This window comes from Temnothorax americanus, unplaced genomic scaffold (genome assembly GCF_048541705.1).
Source record: "Temnothorax americanus isolate GAGA-0224 unplaced genomic scaffold, ASM4854170v1 Scaffold143, whole genome shotgun sequence".
In the NCBI taxonomy this organism is placed as follows: domain Eukaryota; kingdom Metazoa; phylum Arthropoda; class Insecta; order Hymenoptera; family Formicidae; genus Temnothorax; species Temnothorax americanus.
Window position 1 is genome coordinate 262,578 of NW_027509279.1, and position 4,634 is coordinate 267,211.

Here is a 4,634-nt window from a genome sequence, read left to right on the forward strand (position 1 = left end):
TATATTTCGAGGACATATATTAGCAAATTAATATAAAGATTGAATTATTATATAATTTAGTTTTCTTGCAGGTTTACTGTTGATAGAATTCATTTTCTTTGCTTTGACTTGGTGAAAATAAAGTAAACACTATTAAAGTAGCAAAAGTATTTGGCACATTTTGCGTTCTTAAAATATACCAAATACATCTTAATATTAAAATGTATTTGGTCTATTATAAGGACTTTTTTCTTGGCAAATTTTATGTTCTTGATTTTTACCAACTAAAAAACTTGCAATTTTAAGGACAGTCCTCAAAATATACCAAATTGAAAAAAAATAATGAGAACAGTCCTCGAAAGTACCATATGTCCTCAAAATATACTATGTGTGTTGAAAAATGTCCCTAAATAGTACCAAAAACATATATATATATATATATATATATATATATATATATATATACGCAATAACTTTTGACAATAAAGAACTCTTTCCAGATTCTTTTCAGAACTCTTGACAATAATGAACTCTTTCTAGATTCTTTTCAGAACTCTTGACAATAAAGAACTCTTTCCAGATTCTTTTCAGTTTACTATGTGTGATGGACTTGAGAGTAACAGAAGCGTCCCGTTTGACCACGTTAATATTTATCACGGTCCCGATTGACCACGTTAATATTGAACACGTTGCAATTAACCACGTTGCAATTGACCACGTTGTGATTGACCACGGTCTTGATTGACCACCGTCCCAATTGACCACGGTCCCGATTGACCAGCGTCCCGATTAACCACCGTCTCGATTGACCACTGTGCCGATTGATCACCGTCCCGATTGACCACGGTCCCGATTAACCACCGTCCAGATTGACTAACGTCCCGATTGACCACGGTCCCGATTGACCACCGTCCCGATTGACTACGGTCCCTGTTGACCACGTTGAGATTGGCCACGTTGAAATTGACCACGTTGAGATTAACCACGTTGCGTTTGACCACATTAATATTGACCACGTTGCGATTGACAACGGTCCCGATTGGCCACGGTCCCGATTAACCACCGACCCGATTGACCACTGTCTCGATTGACCACGGTCGCTATTGACCACCGTTCCGAATGACAACGGTCCCGATTGACCACCGTCCCGATTGACCACAGTCACTATTGACCACGTTGAAATTGACCACGTTGTGTTTGACCACGTTAATATTGATCACGTTGCGATTGACTACGGTCCCGATTGCCCACAGTCCCTATTAATCACGGTCCCGATTGATTACGTTAATATCGACCACAGTCCCAATTAACCACGTTGATATTGACTACCGTCTCGATTGACCACCGTCTCGATTGACCATTGTCCCGATTGACCACCGTCCCGATTGACTACGTTGATATTGACCACGGTCCCGATTGACCACCGTCCCGATTGACCACAGTCCCGATTGACCACGGTCCCGATTGACCACCGTTACGATTGACCATTGTCCCGATTGACCACCGTCCCGATTGACCACGTTGATATTGACCATGGTCCCGATTAACCACGTTGATATTGACCACCGTCCCGATTGATCACCGGCCCGATTGACCACGATTGAGCACGAGTTACAATATTAAGCAGTTCCTGAGATGTATATACAGGATGCAGAAAAATTAAGTTTCGTAAATTTGTGTAATGAAAGAAGGAATAAATACACCAACTTTAAGTATAGAAACCATGGGTCAACGACGCTTCGTTACGGCGTGACGGGCGTTTAATTAAATTGTCACAACGACTACGATGCAATGATTTTATTCCGTCAATTTAACATGTTTACAGACCCTCTATACAGAGTCTGGCCATAATTGATTTTGTCCAAATCCTGCGAGAAGGATATACATTATTATGTATGTACAACCACTAGAAGAGATATAAGTAATATCACAGTATTTACAACACAATAATTTTACGAGAAGTTAGGCAATCTGTCACAACAATGATGTGCAAGGCAAGCAAAGATGCAGAATAAAGCGGGGAACACACACTTCTGCACAACGCATAATGTGTAAGAATAAGAAAATTGATTGGTCCATACACATGTGCATAAGGAAATAGACTAATCAATTTTGTTATGCTTACGCATTATCCGTTGTGCAGAAGTATGTGCTCCCCGCTTATAATGGCCATCGCACACAAAATTAGATAGGTTGCATAAGCATAGCATAAGACCGCTGAACCAATGAGCATCTTATGTAAATTAATATGGCGACTTTATGCCGGATGCTCATTGGTTAACGGTCTTAAGGCCATCGCACACAAAATGCATAGAACATAGACATAACATAGCATAAGCATAAGAGAAATACGCAATCTACACAAGTACGCATAGCTAGAGTCCTACGCATAGCATAACTTCACTCCAATCAGAGACTGAAGAAGAACCTCTTAACCTAAATATTATTGACATTTGTCAAAAGCGAGAGAAGTATGTACGAGAAGTGCGCACAATAGAACACATATTAGGAAGAATTAAAAAATAACATTAAGAATCTTAAATATTAAGAATCAAAAATACAAATAATATTAAACGTAACGCACAATGGAAAAGAATAAAATATAAGATAAATATAGGGAGATAAAGATAGGAACACTCCTTTATTATAGGATATTTCTGTATTTATATAGCATAATTTTTAATATTTATTCTTATTCTTAATATAAGCTTTATTGTGTGAAGGGCCTTTTGTATTAAATAACTAGAACTTCCAGTTGGAGACGCGACGATATTCTAAGTTGTTACCAAAGAGAAAGTTAAATCGGCCAGGACAGCGCTTTCCTCAAATATCGTTTAATATAATGGACACGGATGACACGGACGATTATATCGCACTTATCGCAGTAATAGCGTGTTATAAAATTTTACGAAAACGTAAGCGGAATAATAATAAACGATTATGGGTACGACCGATATATGCGGCTCGACCACAATTTGGTGATTTCGAACATCTCTTTCAAGAGCTAAAAGAAGATCCAGTAATGTTCTTCAAATATACTCGAATGAATGTCTCTACTTTTTATAAATTAATAGATCTATTGCGACCTTGCAGCCGCACGCATCACCGGCAAGGACTAGGAAGGAGGAGACGAAGGGGCCGGACGGTATGGGCGCGATGTGGCGTGTTAGACGCGGAATTCGTCTTCGAGCAGTCACCCGTTAGATTTTGCTGCATTCCTTGTTCTCTTATTACCTTTTTAAACCCGTCGAAAGTAAATATAGGAACAGCGTTTGCGTCCCGAGGATGGGAACACAATTATATAACGTTCTTAAATTAGGATTTTCCTTTTTGTCGCCCATGGCCTTGTACACTAGTCTCTTTTATTTCCCGTCGGGTCGCAGTGCGAACAATGGTCTCATCCGGCGCACCAGTAATTATAAGGTCAATTTGCCGCGCCGAAATACTTAGTCTTATTGGCGTTCATTCGTAGTTGGTTTGGAGACGATGGAGCCACGCGATTTTATTGCGTTCCCGTCGGCACGGGTACGGGAGGTCACGCGGCGGCGTGACAGGGCGAAAGCCCAACCACACTTTCCAGGAGAAGGTTTACGTGCGGATGGCCGAGGAATCTCCCTACACTAGGGAAGACAGGATGGCGCGCGGATGTGAAATGGCGGACCGTCCGGGAACTCGCACTAGGTGGGTCATCCACGGGAGTCGGACACTCCCGACGTCTAGGGGCACGTCGCCGAGCCCACGGAACCAAGTCCCGTTGAAATCCGTCAACCGGATAGCAAAATGGCGGACCGTCCGGGAACTCGCACTAGGTGCGTCATCCACGGGAGTCGGACAAAGTTAGAAAACCGTCCGCCATCTCGCGACCTGGACATCGGCTGCGGGGAGAAACCGCGGGAAGCGTGATACCAGGTTCGGAATAAGCCCCGAGGGGGGTCGGCGTCGTCGGCGAGCCTGATGCTCTGCACTCGGGCGTCTTCTTCAGGGAAGTCGCCCGGATGGGGATACTAGAGGAAGTAATAGACCTGGCGCACGGGTCGGCGTCAACGGCCGAGACACTTTAATAAGTTTCGCTCCGTGTCGCGGCTAAGTCACCCATCGTCATACGAGTTCGAGAATTAGGCTCGCCAACTTCATAACAACCGGGAACGCCCGCGGAAAAGCGTTAATTTTGTCTTTCCCCGGGCGAACGGCCTTTTTTGACCGAAATAACTTCGTGCGTGTAGATAAAAGGGGCGTGTGTGGGCCCAGTATACGGCGTCCCCATTTTTTGGGGGCTTCAAATTCCTTTTGAAAAAACCAACACCCGAAAATCAATAAAATTGAATAAATTTAAAAAATATTTTCATAAAAAAATATCGAGAATTTATTGAATTGGAAATTACCTTTGGGGCGGGCCCGATCCAAATTTTCGTCGATCACTCGAAGTCCCTCGTTGATCCTGGGGATTCCGGTGGGAGCGACGACCTGATCGATGACGGCGATGATCCCCGGGGGCAGGAACCTGAAAAAAAAGAGAATTCGTCTGATTGATTTTTGAGATATCGTTTGTTACACCTTTCGGTGGTTCAAAGGGGAAACCGATGGCGACCGGGGGTTTCCCAAAGGGGCAGGAGCGTTGATTCGTGCCTTTCCCAAAAGTACCGTCCGGTTACAAC

General features: G+C 43.2%; 1 long non-coding RNA gene across 2 annotated transcripts; it reads left to right on the top strand.

The window, feature by feature from the left end:
- Positions 1–2,302: 2,302 nt before the first annotated feature.
- LOC143894821 (uncharacterized) lies at positions 2,303–2,882 on the top strand. Of its 2 annotated transcripts, none has more exons than XR_013256172.1 (2): positions 2,303–2,450; positions 2,735–2,882. It is a non-coding gene; the product is annotated as an uncharacterized LOC143894821 (long non-coding RNA). The 2 variants fall into 2 exon arrangements; XR_013256173.1 differs by lacking the exon at positions 2,303–2,450 and adding an exon at positions 2,550–2,638.
- The last annotated feature ends 1,752 nt before the right edge of the window (positions 2,883–4,634 follow it).